Consider the following 22,883-nt stretch of genomic DNA (forward strand, 5'->3'; position numbering starts at 1 on the left):
TCAGAAGGAAGATGATTAGATTTTTCTCCCCATAAGGTTGAAATCCCCCACAATCAGGCTTTTATTAAAGAACAGATACTATAACTGTGACGACAGGGGATACAGTTTGATACCAAAATAATAGAAATTCTAACTTTTACTTATTCCTCATATAGCAGAAACAGCGGGAGGAAGCTACATGGGAAATTTTCTGAAATGAAATATGAAGGCCCCCGAGTTTGTTTCTAGAGCCTCATCATGCGCTGCGCTCAGAACTGACCCTTTATAGGCACTTGCTGTTTTTGCCTGAAAAGCCATTAAGTAGACACTTCAACTTCCTAGTACACACTCTCTCTTCCTAGTTCTCTGGGATGGACAATGGCAAACATGCACTTCTGAGCATCAAAACCAGATCCTATCCTGGCAATTCCTTATTAGCCTAGATCTCTACTCCTTAGAAGGATTTTGAAAGAATGTGCATGCCTCCAAAGGGTATGATTTTAGGCCACTAAGAAAGACTCTCTGTTTAAAAAAAAAAAAAAATCCCAGGGCGCCTGGGTGGCTCAGTCAGTTAAGCATCGGACTCTTGGTTTCAGCTCAGGTCATGATCTCACAGTTCATGGGTTTGAGCCCCGTGTGGGACTCTGCTGACAGTGCAGAGCCTGCTTGGGATTCTCTTTCTCCCTTTCTCTCTGCCCCTCCCTACCTTGTGCTGTCTCTGTCTCTCAAAATAAATAAACTTAAAAAAAAAAAAAAAAGAAAGAAAGAAAGAAAGAAAGAAAGAAAGAAATCCCTCTAACTTACACAAAACACAGACAAGACTCATATGCAGAAATGTTCACTGCAATATTAGTAGTAGAAGTAAATAGAAAGCAATCTTCGAATATAAGAATAGAGTAATTATTAAGTAATATTATGTCATTAAAATAATGTTTATTATGTATTTTTAATAACATGAGGAAAAACATATGTAATAATATTAAGTGAAGAGAAACAACATAAAATTACACAGTGCAATTTCAAATTTAATTGAAAAAAGGTGAGGCACAGACAAAAAAGACTGGAAGATAAATAGATCAGATAAAATACTAATGACATATGCCTTGGGTGATGGAATCATTGTGATTCTTCTTTTACATCCGTGTTGCACACATTTTAATCTCTGAATATGTTTCACTTTTAAAATTAGAAAAATAAATATTTATTTCTTTTTAGAAAAATAAGCACATATATTTAAAAGCCCTTTTCTACTTCTTCACAGATAATCTAAAATACCAGCAAGAAAGCTCCAAATGTTATATTCCCTCTAGCAAAGAAAATTACATAGGGGAACTGCCTACTTTAAACAATGTCTTTTCATGGGGCACCTGGGTGGCTCAGTCAAACATCCAACTCTTGATTTCGACTCGGGTCGCGATCTCACAGTTCACGGTTTCGAGCCCTGCGTGGGTTCTGTCAGTGCAGCGCCTGCTTGGGATTCTCTCTCCCCCCATCCCCCGCCCCTCCCCTGCTCTCTCTTGCTCTCAAAAATAAATATACATTTAAAAAATAAACACTATTCAGTTCAGTTAAACTATTATTTATTGACTATCAGACTGGAAATTCTGGTTTCCATTTATATTTTTTGTTGAGACTACTCAGTCCCCATTTGTCTCACTTACTTTTTTCTGTCAAACCACCCACTTCACCACCCTCAGCTTTACTTCATGTAGAGCTGACTCTGACCCCAACTGCAGACATGGACATATGCCTCAGAGCTTGGTATTCTCCTGGCCGCACTAATAAGTTTGAAAAGGGGATGATCTAATCAGAGCCAGTGAGAAAACAAATGAGTATTTTGCTGCAACTATGGAAAGAAAGGCAATTTTTCCCCACTGGTGTAGTCTGAGGACACGTAATATCCTCGGTTACCAGAAGGCCCCCTGTATAAAGTCTGAGAATAAAACCGTTAGGACCAGATTAACAAAGGCCAGCTACTTCTAAGCAGGAAATTCTCTACCAGAACGAAAGCAAAAACCCACTAATGCTGGATGAAGGATAGAAGTAAATATCTTCTACAACTTGCCATCCTGAAACGAAGATTCTACAAAATCAAGCCCAAGCAACTGCTGGCGGAGGGGCAGAAAAGCCAACTGAAGCCAACTTCATGTATAAGACGTAGCTGCCATGGAGAAGATAAACAGGAATATTAATAAAGCACCGCTCATCAAAGCCCAGACACAAAGGGACTGCCGCAGACAAAGTTGAATAAGGGTAACAGATAACCTTCTCTACCCCTTCTAGAAGCTTGGCACTCGGTGACAAGCCTAGGAGGTCACCGTTGGGGAAGGGACAAGAGCATGAGGAGACACCACTTGAGTAATGCAGGCACAGATGGCTGAAAACTGAAGAGGTATCCCTGTTTGCTTCTATGCCCAAAAGATCAGAGAACTAGTACTTTTGTAAAAAGAGACCTGGAGGTTTTGTCTCTCACAAGCTATTGGGGGAGAAGGATAAACACATGACTCTACTATAAAACCTTGTGAAAATTGCGCGAATAGGCAGTTAAATCTACTCCAGACAAGGAAGTGATCAAGTGTGACCCAGGGGTTCCCATACAGCTTTAAGGCACGGAATCGGATTTGAGATGGGTTTCTGGTAAATCGGCAGGACCATGATGGTCAGGTCCCTGGTAGAGAAAGTCTATAATGTACTCTGGGAAGAGCAAGCAGACCACATTTGGGAGAGCAGAGAAAATGGCAAGTAAATAACTGTCTGCTGTAATTGGGCTAAAGGAAAAACCTCCACATGGTGGCTTGGTCTCCGACCTAAAGATCCATGCTTTGCTTGATGATTCCAAGTTGAAGGAGAGCAACATTGAAGGTAAATGTGTGCCATAAAAATCAACCTCATTTTTCCATTAAAAAAGCAAGTAAAAGTAATTATTTATCTACCCAATTCACTTCTTGGATTATTTTGTTTTTGAACTGGCCTCAAAACATTAATCTCACCATATCATCTCTACTGATTCTGAGACTTGAGTCACAGTTTCAAAATCTTCCATTCATGGCTGAGAGATACTAATAAATCCTGGAAATGCCAAAATAATTATAGTCCCAGCCAGAGCCCTCTGTGTATAACTAGTAAAATCAGAAAGTGTCCTAGCCTGGGGGACATATTTCTCTGGAAAGCACGCAGCACACTGGGGCCTCCCCTCTGCCCTGATACCTGAGGGGGCATCTAGGGCATAGCTGTGTTCGTTCTCCATAAGGGTAGCCTTAGGCTGGGGACAGAGTTGAGGAGGCAGTGTTTTGAGCTGCCTTCCGTCTCTACCCAGGCTGTGGTTTCAGACAACTCATCAAGGTTTACATGACAGGCATCCAGAAATGGGATTTAGGCCATGTAGGTAGGTGGTCCCACTCTGGCTAGTCTTCACAATGCTTTAAAATAGCGGCAAAGCCTTGAAACTGGCACCCAGGAATGAATCTCCTCTGGACACGTCACCAATGCACCAATGCTTCTGAAGGCCAAGTTCCTGTGCTCTATGTCTTCTGGAGACCTGAGGACCCTATAGGGTTCAGCACTGGTTAATCATTTATCAATGGGTTTACTCTTTATTCAGAAGTAATTCACATAACAACCGCCATAAATTTCAGTTCCCACTTGGCATAATGCCTCCAGATGGGTTGTCCTTTTCTTGACTAAAACACTCATAGTGCTTTGAAAAAAATCAAAAGTGTCACTTAAATTTCTTAAGATATTTCACAGTGATTTTATCCACCTGTTTTAGAACTTGTGAAATCATATCCTTTGTGTGTATTAGAGAAGGCCTCAAGAAGCCATTGGCCTTGGTCCCTGGTTCAAGCTAGTAAAGTTTTATTATCTCCACCCTGTAAATGAGATAAAGTCAAAGAGAGGTGACTGTGATTTGCTTTAAATGTGAAAGAATAAATAACAGCAGAGCCAACCCAACAATGCTAGTAGTCTCCTGTCTCCTAATGTTGTATTTATTTCAGTTACGGTCCTGCTGTTTTTGCCACCATTAACAGCTAAAGTAATACATTCAGAATTCAGAAAAATTAAGAGGCAGTAAACAATTATGTTTAAACTGGGATCTTAAGCCATAGCCTTTCATTTACTTAGCCAAATGAATCTGGTCATGCTACTTAACCTCTCTACACCTCAGTTTCCTCATCTGCAGAAGAGACGTGATAATTCCTTAGAGGGTTTCTGAGAGAATTAAGTACATTACTGTGTGTAAAGTTCCTAGTCCACGTCGATCACCATATAGGTATTTGCTACTATTATTGTCATTTCAACTCCCGACCTGTTCCTACTTTTCCCTGTGGGATTCAGTGCTTGCATCAACCCCCCCCCCCCCCCCCGCCCAACTGTACAAACTAGGAACCTTAAAGACACCCTTAATCCTACTCATCCTGTTCACCTCTTCTCTCTTACCCCACAATCTATGGATCATGAAATCTTCTCAATTCTAAGTATCTTTCTTTTTTTTAAGTTTATTTATTTATTTTGAGAGAGAGAGAGAGAGAGAGAGAGAGAGAAAGAGAAAGAGAGCGAGGGGGGAGAGATTGAATCCCAGGCAGGCTCTGTGCTGTTGGTGCAGAGCCCGACTTGGGGCTCGAACTCATGAACCCTGAGATCATGACCTGAGCTGAAATCAAGAGTCAGACGCTTAACCGACTGGCCACCCAGGCTTCCCCAAGTCTAGGTAACTTTTCCAATCCATTCTCTACTCAGCATCCTCTGTGTCAAGGCGGCAGTTGCAACTGAATCTCTCACCTAAGATATTTCAAACACCTCCTGCCTGGTCTCTCCTCCTCCCACCAACCTTCCTCTCACCATGATACAACATTCTTTGGAAAGGTGAATCCTACCATATCATTTCTCATTTCCAGCAGCAGCATCATTGTGTCCACCAGGCTGGCAACACAATCATTCTAACCAATTCTAGCTCCACCACCAAAGATTCTAATTCAGGACGTCTGGAGCAGGGTCTAGGAATCTATTCTTTACAGATTCTTCAACTTGATTCTGGCACAGTTTTTTCAGGGACCAGTGTTTGGGAATCAAAAGGGTAAAATGTGCACTCGTGAGGGTGTCTTATAAAGCCTTTCATGATTTTGCCCTCACCCACCCCTCCAGGGGAAATAAATGCCACCTCTCCCTTTGAAGTTGTCTTTGACTGAGTTTCTCTTTCATCTGCACTCCCACAACTCCATGTACATAACTCTCCCAGTGGCACCTATTTTATCATACTCTCATTACGTTTGTGCCCCTGGCTCCCCCACTTGTAGGGCCAACTTCATGGCCACATGTCTGAGTAATTCCTCAAGGCCCTGCGCTCAAAAGGGCCCTGAACTTGGCTTAATGCTCAGCTAGAGCCACCCTGAAATTCTTAATAATTGTTGAACAAGGGGCACCTCATTTTCATTTTGCACTAGGCCCCACAAATTATGTACTCAGGCCTGCCTGCTCGACTGTGAACTCCTTAAAAACAAAAGCTTTTTGCTATTCACTCAAAATCCTCATTGGTTAGCACAGAGAAGTCTTGGCACAGAGTAAGGGTTTGGTAAATATTTGTTGAGTTGATACATGAACGGATGAAAGGATAGCATAAAGGATCTCATAGAAAAATAGTGTCGTATGGCTAATTAACTCCAAAGAATAAGCTCTGTTTATGCTTGGAGGAAAGAGGAGTCGATTGATAAATTCATAAGATGATTGGCCACTCCAAACAAATAACATACAATTTCCTAAGTTTCTTTTTAGATTATTCAAACTGCTTCTCCCTTTAAGCCCTGTTGCCTCCCTATTCTCAGAATGCAAAATTACAGGTTAATGGAGCTTGCAATCATGCTATCAAAGATGCCCTGACTGTGTGTGCCAAGCACTATGCTAAATTCTGAGGCTAGGGAGAAAGGGAAGGGGGAGGCTAGAGAAAGGTGAAGCAAGCAGGGTCCCTGTCCTCAAGAAGCAATTAAATCTTACCCCTCAAGAGTTTATGTCCGAGATGAGTTGACTTCATGGGAGTTCTGCAGCAATGAATCAAGAATAAAGACACTAGACTTGGCCAGTGGCCCAGCTTCCTGAACACTTCAACTGACAAAATGTCTCAGTCTGAACACAATTCCCCCACTATGAGATCTGTGGGTTCACTAGTTAACATTGGCAACCGACTCGGAGGTGCTCATGGAGCATAATAAATAAATGGCTATTGAGGTGGGGGGGGGGTGTGCTTTCGCTTCCTGGTGTTAGAGAAGAAAAGATGAACATCGGCTCTGAAAGTGGGCCAAATAATTGGTGAGGACAGATGTCCCTTGCTCATGCTGAAGGCACGACAGGGCTTTCAAAGTGGCAAAGACCACACACCACCCTGCTGCCTTATTATGCGCTCATCACAGCACTGACTTCTTGCTGTTCTCAGAAACGACATGGAAGTTCAGAAAGAGTTTCTCTTGCTTTTCCCCACTCACCAGGCTTTAGTTATGCAGTCTACTCGTTGCTATGACATACATGATAACGTTAAGAGATTGTGGTCAAAAAACTATAAATGCTGCTAAACATGTAGAGATGTACTCAATTTCAAGCCAAGGAAATGCAAAAGTAATACAATAATAAAGTATCATTTTCATATATCAGACGAGCCAGAGTTGAAAAGATGGATAATGCTCAACACTGGCAAGTGGGGTAGAGAAAGCAAATATTCTCTAAAACACAAAACAAAAAAAAAAATTGCGAGTCAGACTGTAAATTTAGTACATGCACAATCTTATGAGAGGCAATTTGGCATTATGCATCACTCAAAATTTAAACATACATCCCCTTTTGTGCATCAGTGCTATTTCTAGGACTTTATCCTATGGAAATAAACTGACAAATATATCAAAGTACATGTACAAAGTTGCCCATCGCAGTCAAAACATTTAGAACACAAGTGTGCCACACAAGGTATTTGCTGGATATGTCATAGTTCATTTAAATACAATTTAAACATTAAAACAGTTATGTGGAAGCAATAATTATCAAAAGGAAAATATATCCATGATATGTTTTTAGCAGTGATGAAAAGGACAGCATAAAAAAGTATAGATGGAATGACTCCATTTTTTGTTTAAATAAAATATATCTGTGAATGTGTATGCATGTTTAGAATAGAGTGTGATTGCTTTTATTGTGTTTTGGCATGAGGCATAGTGCAAATAAATGGGTGATCTCCAAATACAACATGCTTCCTGTATTTAGACATGTATCAGGGGGAAATGGAAGTCTTGAAGAAATAATATGTTCGGTGGTATGCTGGTAAATATTGAACAACTGGCCTTCAGGTGGGTCAGGATGTAAGTCCTGTGTTGCATTTACCGATTTCTATGGCATAAATATTCGCGACATTATTCATTTCAGGCTACTGAATGTGGAGTCGAAAGAGACATAAGTAGCACACCATTATGTAGTATTTCCATGATACAGATACACAGATGTAAATAAACGCAACAGTATAGATAATAGTAAAGTGTAGTAAAAAATTACTAAATTTTATATGTTAGATGAATTTTGTGTATGCACTTTTTATAAGTCTAGAAAGAGAGTCAACAATACTGATCATGGTCTGAGTGGAAGATTTATGAATCCTATCTACTTCATTTTTTAGACTTTTTTTGTCACTTCAATATTTTTATAGTAAACATGTTATGTTTATAATCAGAAAACAACTCAAGGGTTGATTTTATTTGTATTTTCTAGAACCTAGGAAAGAAAAAAAAATCGGGGAACATTACTTTCAGAAACAAGTCTCGCTAGAATAAAACACTTCCCCCAAAGGAGTATGGTTTCATTAGGGTGTAACTAAGGATAATGGTAAGCAATATTCTAATCAATTAAAGCAGGATATCTTTGTTAAGTCATTTGTAAGGAAATGAGCACTCAGTATTTCGAAGATGTTTCAAAGCATAAATATGTAACAATAGAATTCAAAGGAATTCGAGCTGAATTCAAAGGAATTCGAGCTCCCCGGTGGTCGGATACTCTCCCTCTACAATGGAGGAAACATAGTCCCAAGACAGGGAGAGGTTTTCTCAAAGTAAGCACTACAAGGTCTAAGGGAACTCAGTTCTCTCTTTATAAATGGTCTCTGTAGCTTGTGAATAGAAGTGTACATTCCTTCCTTGTCATTATTTAGTGAGAAGAGATGACCTCATTTTGGGGGGTAGTAGTCATTCAATTGGTTAATTGTTGAAGCCCTGACTCTTCCTTTGTTTAGATAATAGGAGCTTACACTTACCTCGAATTTTATACTCCTCAAAACCCTTCCCCATAGCTTGTTTCAGCGGATCCTCATATGAGCCCTGTGAGACAGATAGGGCAAGAAGGACCACTCCTATTCGACAAATACGGAAACAGGCTAGAGCAGCAAGTGGCTAGCCCAAGGCAAGTGAGAGCTGGGCCTCTGGTCCACTCGAGGAGGCACTGCCTAGGAGTCAGTCATCTGGAGGAACCTGTTCTGAAGGTTACTCCCCCCCCCCTTTCTTCCTCGTCCTTCTAACAAATTCTTTCTTCTCTTGTCTCCTGTCTCATTTTGCACTTAAGAAATATTACTTTCATAACACCTAGAGTTGCTCTTTAGTTCCTATTACTTTTATTCTGGAATGGAAGACAGTCCCAGGCATCTTTAGGCCTGGAAATATTCTGGTTATTCATTTGACATGAGGGCTAAACCCCTGAATGTTGTTTTTTCTTGAAATTTGAAGTCATTTCTGTCATTGAAGGAATAACTTCCGCAAAGGTCCAAATAATGTATATCATAAAGCAAGAAACTGTAAACAGTTTGGGGTGACATATTTGTAGATAATTTTTTGGCTTTCTAAAAGGGATTAAAATTGAAGTCAGAAAAGATGGACTTATTCAGGAATTACAAATCTACAAATCATATATAACAAAACAGATCCTAGAGAATCGAAGATTAGACGTTCTCCCAAGCTTTGTTATATCAAGGGAGGAAGTGTGATCTGTTAAGAGTACAATGTCCTCGGGAAGGATTGAAAAAGGTATCACCAGGCTATGTTTAGGTCCAGAGGCAAAAAGAGGTACCAACTTAATTCATATGGTATCTCAGCTCCTGGACTTACTTAGTGGCTGATGCAACCTTAGGTAAATTCTCAGTGCATCAATTTCTTCATCTTTAAGGTGTGATTCATAGTATGTACCTTACAAAGTATAGTAAAAACCAAATTAGCTAGTGGCCAAGAAAATACTGGGTAAACTCAATCTCACTATAAAAATATGTGGACTACCTTTTAGATATCTTAATAATTTTGGGGGCACCTAGGTGGCTCAGTTGGTTAAGCATCTGATCTCCACTCAGGTCATGATCTCATGGTTCATGAGTTCAAGCTCTGTGTCAGGCTCTGTGCTGACAGCTCGGAGTCTGGCACATGCTTCAGATTATGTGTCTCCCTCTCTCTCTGCCCCTCCCCTGGTAGTGCTCTGTCTCTCTCTCTCTTTCTCAAAAATAAATAAACATTAAACAATTTTAAGGCATCTTAATAATTTTTGTGAGATCTTGCCATTCACAACACCATGGATGGACCTAGAAGCTACAGCGCTAAGTGAAATAAGTCAGAGAAAGACAAATACCACATAATTTCACTCACATGTGAAATCTAAAAAACCAACCAAACAAACAAAAAACAGGCTCATAAACAAAAGAACAAACTGGTGGTTGCCAGAGGGGAAGGGGTTGGGAGAATAGGCAAAATAGGTGAAGGGGACTAAGAGGTACAAACTTGCAGTTATAAAATAAAGAAGTCATGGGGTAGGAAAGTACAGCATAGGGAATATAGTCAATAATATTGGGATAAAATTGTATGGTGACATACGGTAACCTCACTTATTGTGGTGAGCATTTTGTAGTGTATAGAATTGTCAGATCACTGACAATGGAATGTCCACCTGAAAATAATATAGCATTGTGTGTCAGTTATCCTCTGTCATAAATAAGTAAATAAAGAAGTAAATAAAAAATAAGTAAATACATAAATAAATAAGAGATCTTGATAATTTTGGAAGTTTACAGCTCTGGGCACGGGGAATGGAGCAGTGAGTTACAAGGGACAGAATCAGACACAGCAACAGGCAGGTGGCCAGGTCTCTCCAGGCGGAACAAGATGGAGAGCCCAAGACTGCATACTAATGGCCACATCTCCCCATTAGGGAGACTGCTGGCCAAATGGCCACTCTCCGGGAAACACAGAGTGCCTCTCCATACCAAAGGCTGCCTCCTAACTGGACTTTCAGAGGCACACAACATGAAGTTGACACCCTGCTGCACCAGGCGGTGCCATTATGAGGATGAACTGTGAACAAAATTGCCACGCCGCAATGTGTAGGCTAGAGTAGCAGGACGGTGGTTTCCCTAGCACTAGGAATGTCTACTAGCCAGTGGATGACTCTGAATGACTACTGAATGACAAATCGTCAAAGAGCAGAAATGAGAGTATGAGAAAAGAGTGGGTGTGTTTCCATCTGAGGATTTGAGGGAGGAGCCCCTGCCTTCTGGCGAAGGGATTCCAAGATGAGGGTCAAATTTTCAACTCAATATGGGGAATAATAGAAGATTCACTCCTCAACATAGGGTCAGAGGTCATCTCTAGTGACATTTGCTTAGGGCCTAAAGACACTTGTCATTCGGCAGAGTCAAATCCAAAAGAAGTAAGGAGATGGTTAAGAAGCCCATGTAGATTTGGGTGCCTTTTATTCCCTTATAATTTTTTCAGCTTTGATAGCAAAAGGGATCTACTCTTGAAGGTCCAAAAAATGTTGTTGCTATAGGAACAGGTAAGCAGATTAGACTTGAAAGACCAGTTTAGGAACAAAGAATTTAATAGTCAGAGCTAAAGCAATTAACCAAGAAAAATTTTAAATAAACATCTTCTGGGTTTCTTATTTATATTTTAATTCCAAGAAGATAAAATGCTATTATAGAATGGGAGTACCACATTTTAACATTTTAATTACACCATGACTGGTATAGACTATACTTACACAATCAGCAGAAAGGCCTTATTAATCAGAAGTACACATTTCTAACTCTCTCTTGATTGCATTGTAATTGACAAATACAGCTTTAAATTCAGCAAGAACATGAGAATCATCTTTGATTTTCCTATAGTTCCTCAGAGGAGAACACATCTAAAATAAAAGAGACAGTGAACTGCAGAAAGTTTTTTGTAATCAATCTCTATACCTAGAGACATACAAGCAAAACTGTAGAAGTAAACAGCGAAGTGTGTAGGCTGATAATTGTTAATATTTTATGTTTTCCCAGTCCAACATTCTTTGTGAACACAGATATGTGAGAAGAGAATCAAAGACTCAGCAGCACTCCTACCTCACTGTGGATGTTCTGTTTCTTCCTATCAAGGAATACACTGCATCCCAACATTAGGGATTTGCTGAAATCATTAAAGTTCTGAACAGAACTTGCTAGACTCGTGAGGCTCAAAAATGCTTCATAAAGTGGCATTGTGCTTCTCTCCCTTTCTGTTTCATTTAAAAAGAGAACATTCTTGATAAAATGAATACAGTGTTTTCATTCTAGCAAATTTCTGCTGTCAGAGATTACATTTATGGGACAGAGAGACTTTTTGGACACTACCTTTTCTCACATAATACCAGAGTCAAATTGCAAAGAAGCATGTGAATGTCTGAGAGTGTGTGTGTGTGCATACGCATGCGCATGTGTGTGCATGTGTGCATGTGTGTGTGTGTGTGTGTGTGTGTGTGTGTGTGTGGCAGGGGACAGTATCGGAGGCTGGGGAATGGGAATAGGAAGAGGGGAGTGTGGCTAGAATCTTACCATTTCATTCTCTTCTCCTTCATTGAGCAGAGCGTGCTGGCCCTTCTCAAAGTGGTCCCCCATGAAAAATTCCACTCCTCCCTGGCCTTCCTGAGCAGGAGCCTCCGAGACCAACCTGCCGAGCCACCGCAGCTAGCCAGCTGACTGAAAGAGTTAATGATTCTCCAGGTTAAGACTCCTTCTTGTGCACACACCTACTCTCGGCAAATGACAATACTTAGCAAACTGAACTCCTCCCACCAGTCGCCCTCTGCTCGGAGGAATTTCTGCCTTGCTTACAGCATTGTCTCAGAGCAGCTGTCCCCAAAGAGGCTGCTCCCATGCCGGTCATTTTGTGCCCAATTTACAGGGAAAGAACTCATTGCCTGCCCAGTGCCTGCCAGCATAAGACATCTGACTGCAAATCCAACAGGACAATGCCGAGTTGGCAAGACCTTTCCGAGGAGTGGGGGAGCGGGCTCAAGAACTCCCAGGTCACTGCTTTATTCACAGAGGCTAAGGAATTGGGGTGGGGGGGTGGGGAGGGGTGGCTGACAGAGCTGCAGATTTTATTTGATTACTGAAAGCCCCAATCCACCAGCTTTTAATAGTATCCTCATTCATTTTGCTTACAAAAGGTACAAATTACGACTAATCCTCTTCCAAAGTTATTTGTAATCACATTTCTTTGTGCATGCAAAAATGTTCTACTCAATGTGTATGTGGAATTGAGTTTACTTTTGGGAAAACCATAGAGAAAGAACAAAGGTATAAGCAAACTATTGTATGTGGTCTCTCACGAAGATATTGGTGGTTAAACTCTTGAGGAAGTCTAGAAATAAAATATTCACATGACTATGTGGCAAGACTAATTTTTTAATTTATCCACACCTTCATTCAATATACACAATCTGAGCACGGGGACTGCCCATATAAATCAAGCGATATCTGCTACCCTCAGACTGACGTCAGGATTCAAACGTACAAATAAATATGATAGAAGGCGGTTTGTTACTATGAAAGCTGGACCAGAAGTCTGAGAGAGCTGTCAGAAGCCTCAACATGGTGTAGGGGAACGAACACACAGCCACTGTGGCTCTGGAGAGAAACCTGGATCCCAGCTGCTGGTCCATGCTCTGTGAGCCGTGTGATTATATAACCTACAGGAGCTGCCTCTTCTCATCCAGTAATTTGAGGCATTGAATGAGGACTTGGGAGAGCATATTGTACAGCTCTAATCAAGTGCTGTTGGTGTCATTAAACTAAAGGTCCAATATAACAGCAGGTAGTAGTACATAGTGGTTAAAGGTGTGTGCCCTGAACTTGAAGAGCCTGGGTTTCAATTTGGGCTGTGAACCAAGATGGCCTAGTTCTGCCATTTTAGGATAATACGTGTCATAGCTTTAGAAAACCTTTATTTCCTCACATAAAGGTGATGATAATAGAACTTACCTGAACTAGAACTTCCTAAAACTGTTGTGTGAAGGACAGTACAAGGGAAGAAGTGTGTGTTCAATAAAGTAGAGTTATTTTTACCTTCACCGTGTCCACTCACTCCTTCAAGCTACAACTCTTGGCACTAATATCCCCAACTTGACCCTAGTAGCCCTAACAAGACCACGACTAGGGGTGCCTGGGTGGCTCAATCGCCTAAGAGTCAGACTCTTGACTTCGGCTCAGGTCATATCTTATGGTTCATGAGATTGAGCCTCACATCAGGCTCTGCATGTTGTCAGCTGTGGATCCTGCTTGAGATTCTCTCTCTTCCTCTCTCTCCGCCTCTCTCTCTGTCAAAATAAATAAACAAACTTAAAAAAAAGATCAAGACTAAAGTGTGTGTGTGTGTGTGTGTGTGTGTGTGCATGCATGCACATAAAACCTTGATCAAATGATAAAGTATCAGCAAGATAAACATAAAAAATACTAAGCTATTGTAATATGAATTACAAAACATATGCATACTGTTTTGAGTTTCCAAATATCATTAGCACACATTTCATCAAATAAATAGAAGGGAATTAGCATTTCACCACAAGATCAAAATACAAGGAGTATGGGATTTTGGGGGGGGGGGGGATGAAAATGTTCCAGAATTAGACAGTGATTTTTGGCTGCACAACTTTGTGAATATACTAAAGTTCACTAAATTGCACACCTTTAAAGAGCGAATTTTGTGAGTGAGAGTTTTCTCAATAAAAAACTTACCTCACAGAAAGGTAAGTGAACCCGTTAGAGCTCCAGCAGGCAGTCGTTCAAATATGTAGGAGAGAGATGATTACAGTGAGATTTCAAAGTTTGCACCAACTGATGGGGGTTGAGTGTTAGTATGTAAAGTGGTGATAAGCATCCTGATGCCAGAGTGCAGGTAAGAGAAGAGGGTTTCATTCTCTTGTCCATAATTGGTAATCCTTGCACTGGTGCCCCTGGCTGGGATCCTCAATACACTTGGCAACTCGGGCACCACCGTGGGTGAGGATGAGTGTGCAAATGATTAAGAGTTCAAGGAAAGCCTTCGCCCAAACTTATGTCACTCAACAAATCTACTCATGCAATAACAATATTGAAGCCAAACTTGAATAGCAAAAGAAGTCCCTAAGAACACGAAACATTTTTGTGAAACCCAGGGAAATCTGTAGGAAATCATCTCCAACGACATGGCCCAGTAGAACCGACGACTGTGAAATAGTGACAGTTTCCTCACGTTCCTCCAGGAGTTCTAATAGTAAAACATCCCAGTGCTCCAATGGCAGCGTGACTTATGAGCAGTGATCTTCCAGTATATATACAGGTTCATGTGCTATATACAAAGTGTTCTGCAAGGAATGTTGCCTTTATTTGGCTAGGAAAGCCTCTGTGTGGAGGAAGCATTTGAGAAGGGCCTTGAAAACAGACAGGGAAGGAAGGTCTTAGCAGGTGGAGATGCTGAAGCCTGGCCTGGGAGTGGGGCCACTCCCAGAACAAGAATTTGAAGCAGGGGAGCCATCAGAAGGAGAGGCACACAGCTTTGTCCAGGGTGCATTCATCACCTTTCCTGTAGCCAGGCTGTGTGACGGAAGAAGAGGAGAGTGAGATGTGGCAGAAAATACAGATCAAGGACATTCCAGGGAGGTCTTCAATTTGAGGCCTGGGTCTGGACTTAATGCAATGGGTAATGACACAAGTGAAGGCAAACGGATTTCATAAATACACACATTTTTTTGTGATCAGCTCCTGTGTAAATATTATAGGAATCATTGCATCAGCAGGTTCTAAAGTGATATTAAACGCCTTTGGAGAGTTCCCTTGAACCCTCTAAGTGACACCTCAATTTCCCTGTTGGAAAGTTTAATTTTTTTGTTAAAAAATAATTTAATAGACTTTATTATTTAGACTAGTTTTAGGTTCACACCAAAACTGAGCAGAAGGTACAGAGATTCCCATATACTTTCTGTGTATACACATCCTTCCCCCCTATTGTCAACACCCAGAATGATGCATTTGTTACAGTCGATGAACCAACCTCAACACATCATTTTCACCCCAAATCCAAAATTTACATTAGTGTCATACATCCTATGAGTTTTGACAGATGTATAATGGCATATATATCCACCATCACAGTATCATACAGACTAGTTCCACTGCCCTAAAAATTCTCTCTGCTCCTTATATTCATCCCTATGTCTCTCCCAACCCCTAGCAACTACCGATTCTTTTACTATCTCAATCATTTTGCTTTCTCCAGAATGTTATACTATTGGAATCATACAGCATGTTGCCTTATTAAAGTGACTTCTTTCCTTTAGTAATATACATGTAAGTTACCTCCACGTCTTTTTGCGCCTCAATAGCTCATTCCCTTTTAGAGCTGAATAACACTTCACTGCCTGGATATACCATGGTTTATTTATCCATTCACCTCCCAAGGACATCTCGGTTGTTTCCAAGTTTTGGCAATTATGGATAAAGCTGCATACATTCATGGGAGGACTTTTGTGTAGACACATGTTTTCAACACGTTTGATAATGTTGTCAGGGAAGTGCATATTAAAACAACAATGAAATATCACTACAAATCTATTAAAATGGCCAAAATTGATAGCACCGACAACACCAAGTGCTGACAAGTATGTGGAGCAAAAGGAATTCCCATTCATTGCTGGTGGGAATGCAAAATGGTGCAAACACTTTGGGAGACAGTTTGGGGGTTTCTTTTTGTTTGTTTGTTTGGGGGTTTCTTAAAAATTAAGCATCTTACCATATGTGTTTCTTGGTATATACCCAAAGGGGTTGAAAGTTTAGATCAGTCTTTCTCTTCCCAGTTTGCCTGTTCAATATTTCTATTCTGCACTGCAGGTGGCTCACACATGGTGAGAAGAGCAGATATGGATTTGGTGTGGTCTGAATTCAAATCGTGACATTTTGCTGACAGTTTCCATTTATTCATTTAATACTTATTTGATTGACTTCAGTATATCAAGACCTGTACTAGATGAAGAACAGAGATTACTAGAATACACCTTTGAAGAGTGAAGTCTGCTGGAAAGCAAGACCAACACTAAAATATAAATTACAAAACATGTGCTAAATACAAAGGAGTGGCAGAGGGAGTCCAGGTAGAGAATGAAGCCGGGAAGGCTCTGTGGAGGTAGGGAGCTCTATGCTGGCCTAGATCAATGGAGATGGCTAGGGAAAACATTACTGGAAAAGGAGACAGAAAGCAAAGGCACAGAGGAGTTCTTGCACAAGAGCTCCTTCAGAGACTACGAATCACACACATATGCTGATGACCTAGAATTGAGAGGAATGTCTGAAGAAAAGTTGCTTCAGCCATTCTCTGATTCTCCCTCTGCACTCATTTCCTCTTAAAACATTTCATCTCAAAATAAGAATGAAAAAGGAAAAAAAAGAAAAGAAAAGAAAAGGAAAGAAAAGGAAAGAAAAGGAAAGAAAAGGAAAGAAAAGGAAGGAAAAGAAAAGAAAAGAAAGAAAAGAAAAGGAAAGAAATAATTAGCTACCTCTTTGTTGATCTGGTATCTCAGCTTGCTCTCATTTATCCCACGAGCATACCCACTGCTCTGAGCAATTCTCAACCTCTTTGGGTGTATATAACAGATGTTAAATGGAAATAATGGCAGGACTAGTTTCTGCCAGCGCTGTGGGGATGCTGATACTTCTCTAGCCTAACCCATTTAGACGGTGTGAAGATAAGTGGTAATAATGTTTCATCATATATTAATTTCCACCTTTCATCTGAGAACTCCATAGCATATTACAAACATTATTCCTTGCAACATCTCTGTGAAGTACAGAGGTGAGTAATATTATTGCCCCCACTTGAGAGCTGTAGGAACTGAGTCACAAAGGGGTCAAAGAACTGTTCAAGGTCATGTGTCCTCAGCATGGAGTAGAACCTCAATCATGTGCAGCCTTTCTGCCTTGTCATCATTGGCAACGAGCTGCCTCAAGCTTCCTCTTTAGTCCTCATTACCCAAATCTGATATTTGTAGAATACTTGAGACTGTTGGCTATAGAACTTTATCTAAACTCAAAGTTTTACTGTTATTATTAACTAACTTAATCTGCACTAATGCATAATGTGGAAAACTGAAGATGTGATGTCCCAAAGAGGAATTACCTGCCTCAAGGTGCTGATGTGAAGCTCAATTGAATTAATTAATGTTTGTAAAACATTTAGCAACCCTTAGATTAAAGGGTCTAATACAAAGATACAAGGCTTTGCCTTTAATTACAGAAGAAAAGAGCTCGCTAATGGCTATCTCTACTTCTCAGAGGCGTTGTCTCTGATTCTCCCTGCTCAGCACTGGGGTCTGACCTGCTTTAAGGTGGTTCGGGGTGGCTCATATATCCACATTCAGAAAAGCCCCATTCCCGTGCATTCTGTGATTTCCAAAACTAAACTAAAAGATTCCTCTCTAAAGGTAAGGCGGCTTCCCCTCTGTGAAGCTTACCTTGGTTGGCAACTAAGATGACAATTTTAGGTCACGAAAGACAGTCTATTTAGAAAAAAAAAAAAAAGTCAAAAGAGTAAATCCCCAGGCAGAAACTTCATGCCAGTGTACTTAATTCTAAGAACTTTTAAGCTAGAAATTTGAATATAGAAAATAATACATTTTAGAGTGTAACTGTTAAGAATTATAGACTGTTACAATTCAGCCTTAGACATTACTAAATGACCCTCATTGTTTCTTGGGTGAAGAAAAAGTTCCAGGAAGACTGTATAATGACGTGTCCAAGGTTACAATAGGAAAGATGGGATTCAACTCGGGGACTGAAGTTTTGTATAATGTACGTCACATAGCACCATACTGCTGTCCACCTTCCGTAAAAGAATCAGAGTCAGATATTTGAAACATTCTCTCTAGAATATTTAAAAGAGAATTTCATTTGAAAAGCTTGATTTAAATAGAAAATTCCAAGGACCCACCAGTTGTATAAGGCTATGGCCATATCACAGAAATGTAGGGTGTTTCCCATCACTTGGGCAGGATAGAGAGGGATTGGGACATGACATTGGATATACCTACTGGGTTAAAAAAAAAAAAAGCTACACTTGGGAAACTGATGAAATTGCAGGAGCTAACAAAGGAAGTTTAATCTAGCCAGCAACTGAAACTTATGTCAATCTTTGCTTACAGCTCAAGAGAGCAGTTGGCCAAGGAAGTGGGGGCAGGGACATAAAACAGAAGTGGAACGTTTCCAACAAGCTGTTGGAGTCCAGCTATGAGGAACATGGGGCAGGTGATACCTGGAAATCCAGACAGCAGGAAGCTGGCTCCTGGAGTCCATCCTCTAGTGGCCAATCCCAATCAGAGACTTTGGGTCTGAGGCCAGGTTCCAATACCAAGTCAGAGCCTGGCAAGAGAAAGACTAGTCCTTACTTTTAGGAAGGATCTGGGCTAAATATGGGTGGCCAGACAGGGACTTGGAACCTAGACTTAGGAATGAAGTAGGAGCCCAATTAGAAGTATCAGGGCACCATCTCTAGTCAGACTGGTAGGGAGTGTGATATTGCTGAGCACTGACGAGCCAGCCTGAGCAGGGTTCAGGACCTCCACCCTGGCCCCAGAATGACCCAGACACAGGGCTGGCCGCCTGGTGGGAATCAAGAACGGATCCCCGCTGGAGATGGAAAGAGAGAGACAAAGCTGGGACTGGCTATCGGGCCTCTCTGTTTCCCTCCTCCCTGATGTCCATTTTATGCTTAGTTATTGCTCTCATCAACAAGTAAGAAGCCGCACAGAACATAGGAGACCCTCAAGTAGATCAACCCATGACATTTTGGGAGAAGACTAATGAAGTTCAGAGCTTTTATTTGTCCATATTACACATGTCTTTCAAGGCCCTAAGCAAATGGGTAATGGGAAATATTATTTCCTGGTGAAAAAAGAGAATGGAAAGCAGAAATAAGGCACCCCTAGTACTCAGACACCCCCACCCCCATTAGTGTGGCATCTGAGGGGGCTCAGGTTTTTGAGCTCTCCCTCAAGCCGCCATTAACTCTGCCAAAGACCTCAAATTAACAACCCAGTAAACACTGCGTTTGCCATGCAAATGCAACTTTGAGCTAAATCCTCCAGCCTCCAGCCTAATCTCCGTTCCCTCAGAGGGGGATGGGAGCTGTCCCTGTTTTGGCACTTCCTTCCTTTGCAAGTCCCTGTGAAACCCTCTTTTCTGCGTTGGCCACAGGAGTCTTACTACACTTCTCTCTGCACTGGGACTTGAGCCCGGTCGTCTCCCCCTTCCTCTCTGTCTCTCTTTGGCCCCAGGGCCCTTGTATCTGGCTGGTTGTGTGTCTTGTTGCTCTGTTTATTTCTCACCCACTCTTCAGGAGGCGGCTTAGAACAGCAGAAGTTTTTTAAAACAGTGGTGGCTGTCAGTCACTCCACAAACCTTGGTCCAAACCCAGACCTACCATACCAGAGTCCCTGGGAGAAGAAACACAAGGTTTGACAACTATAGGTTATATTATACTTGTATTACTTTAAAAAAAAAAAGGAGAATAAAAGAATAAGCTAGGTCTATAATCATGGCAAGCTGTCTATGATACATACCTGCAAAGTTAAGTTACAGAATGCTGTGTAGAACATTATCCCATTTCTATAACAGCAGAAAACATATGTATGTGGGGGTGATAGGGTATATTTAAGGGTATTAAATCAAAGGAGTCCTTGGACTTGGGATTTAAGTCACTGATCCCCATTTCCCTCTGCCACCCCCTGCCCCAAACCCTTGATGCACTGAAACCAAATCTAGCCTTAGATCACACACTGTATATTATGGCTCTACCATTTAATAGCAGTAGAAAAGTTGCCAGCTTACTTACCTACCCTATGCTTCAGTTTTTCACCTGTGAAATGGAATATTACTACTCTATTCTATGGGATGTAGTAAGGATATGTAAGATAACGTGTACATGCCCAGCCTAGTGTCAGAAAACTTAGAAAAATATTTTTAAAGAAAAGATACTAAAAATTTGAAAGTACTCAGTCAGTTAAGCGTCCAACTTCAGCTCAGATCATAATCTCACAGTTTGTAGGTTGTAGCCCTGCGATGGGCTTTGTGCTGACAGCTTGGAGCCTGGAACCTGCTTCTGATTCTGTGTTTCCCTTGCTCTCTGCTCCTCCCCTGCTCGTGCTTGGTCTCTCTCTCTCTCTCTCCAAAAAATAAAATAAAAACATTAAAAAATATATAGGTAAATACATACACACACACACACACACACACACACACACACACACACATATATATTTTAGGGGTGCCTAAATATATATTCAGGAGAGCCTGGAGCCTTCTTCGGATTCTGTGTCTCCCTCTCTCCCTGCTCCTCCCCCACTCGTGCTCCATGTGTGTATCTCTCTCTCTCAAAAATAAATAAGCAACAAATAAGTAAATATATACATATATATATTTAGTAGAGAAGTTGAACATGAAGCTGTACTTGTGAATTTTGTCTTCCCTATATATGTGAAAATGGAGGAAAAGGACAATTCAAATGTTTTTATTTGTCTTTCTAAAATAAACACATCTACAGATTGATCGCTTACTTGTAGGGTGTGAGCCCACCAGCACGAGAAAATTCAGAGCAGCATCTGCTAACCTGGAGACCTCCCAACCCTGGCCCATCTGCCTACCCAGGGCTTGCATTGGGCACCACTGGCTGCCCCCTGCAGGCCTAGTCCCAGCCTATGGGCTTCAGGACAAAAGCTTGCATGACTTTTGACAGACTGGAGAATCATCCAAGTATCCAATTACCTAGGCAAAATCCCTATGGGAGGGTTAACAAGCTGATAAAAGAAACTCCCCTGGGGCGCCTGGGTGGCGCAGTCGGTTAAGCGTCCGACTTCAGCCAGGTCACGATCTCGCGGTCCGTGAGTTCGAGCCCCGCGTCAGGCTCTGGGCTGATGGCTCGGAGCCTGGAGCCTGTTTCCGATTCTGTGTCTCCCTCTCTCTCTGCCCCTCCCCCGTTCATGCTCTGTCTCTCTCTGTCCCAAAAATAAATAAACGTTGGAAAAAAAAAAAAAAAAAAGAAACTCCCCTGGGTACTATGAAATGCATTTGCGGAAACTTAGGATAGTGCTTACCTTAAAGAACAGGACATTTCAAAAGCACAAGTGGGTCTCTTCAAATATCTGACTGCTCTTCCAGTAGAAGGATGGGCTTGATACTACAAGTCGAAGCTGGTTGAGAGCAAGGGCTTCAGTCCTCTTGATTGTGGCGATGTCTTCACGGGTGTGTCCCTGACATATTTTGCACATTACATATGTTCAGTTGATTGTAATTCAACTATAAGTCAATAAACTAAAAGAGTATTAGCCTTGATGTCACATAGCTTGGGCTCCGATTATTGCCTTGCCACTTCTGGTCAGTGTGATTGACAACAGATTCCTTGACCTCTTATCTTGGGAGTTGACAAGAAGCTAGGAGAGAGAAGAGTCAGTATGAGGTAAATACTGCTGTTGCTATTGGGTGCTCTGACTTCTGCAAAGTTCTTAATGTTGGAAGGGGTAGTTTAACATAAGGGAGGGCAGTTTTGCAGTCCTGGGTTTCCCAGGGTCTTTGAAAGGCCATCAGAGATCACGGAAAACAGGAAGATCGTAGCCGACCTCTGCAAGTGTCACTGTCTAACAAGGGCAACCCCAGGCTTTTGTTTTTTTTATTTTTTATTCATTTCATTCATTTAAGTTTATTCATTTATTTTGAGGGGGGAGGGGCAGAGGGAGAGAGGGAGAAAGAATCCCAAGCAGGTTCCTTCCTTTAGCATGAAGCCCTAGGCAGGGCTCTATCCCACAAATCTTGGGATCATGACCTAAGCTGAAACCAAGAGTTGGATGCTCAACCGACTGAGCCACCCAGCTGTCCCACCCAGCCTTTTAAATAAGAGAAATTCAGAGCCAGATTATCTTGGCATGGGAAGGACTCAGAAGCTCCAGTCTGTCACAAGGTGCCCCAGCCTTCTTCTTCTCTCCCTCCTGTGCTACCTCCCTCCCAGCACAGGTCACCTTCCCCAGCTGGCACTCTGCTGGCATCTGGCGGCTGGGAGCTTGCACATCAAAGGCTATGAAACAGTCGATTATTTTGGAAGAGGAGGTGGGAACCACATCCACTTCCTGTCTCTTTTTCTTTCATCATGTGCCCTTGACAAGGGTCTCTTCTCTGCCTTGAGGCTCAGTTTCCTCATCTGTACAATAGAACTGATATTATTTGCCCCATCTTTGTACACTGTAAAGCACTTAATACTGCCCAGCACAGAGAGTTAAGGCAGGTCATGAGGCCGTCATGATTGAACATATGTGAGGTAATGAGGTGAGGGTAGTCTAGGAGGGAATGTTTGAGTTTTCAGACCACAAGCCCTTGCAGGTGAGGATGGGAACAAGTCAAAGTGCTTCCTTCCCCTCCTGGTAACATAGATGTGTTTTAGACCGTGGTTCTTTGGAAACAATCACTTGCCTTTTTTTCTTAACCTACTCTTTTTTGCTACTGCCTTAAATTCCAGTTTCATTTATTAGAATTTACTACTTTAGTGATTATCTTTAATTTTGAATCTCCAGGTTCTTCTTTGCTTTGTCCTTTA

The 22,883-nt window shown here is 41.4% G+C and overlaps 1 protein-coding gene across 1 annotated transcript in view; it reads right to left on the reverse strand.

Moving 5' to 3' along the window:
- ATP13A4 (ATPase 13A4) overlaps nt 1–22,883 on the reverse strand; it is a 98,051-nt gene that overhangs the window by 56,379 nt on the left and 18,789 nt on the right. The window contains exon 2 of the mRNA XM_032594584.1: nt 21,394–21,729. The gene's annotated coding sequence lies outside the window, so the exon portion shown is untranslated. The remainder of the gene's footprint in view (nt 1–21,393; nt 21,730–22,883) is intronic.

This window comes from Lynx canadensis, chromosome C2 (assembly GCF_007474595.2).
Source record: "Lynx canadensis isolate LIC74 chromosome C2, mLynCan4.pri.v2, whole genome shotgun sequence".
Lineage (NCBI taxonomy): Eukaryota > Metazoa > Chordata > Mammalia > Carnivora > Felidae > Lynx > Lynx canadensis.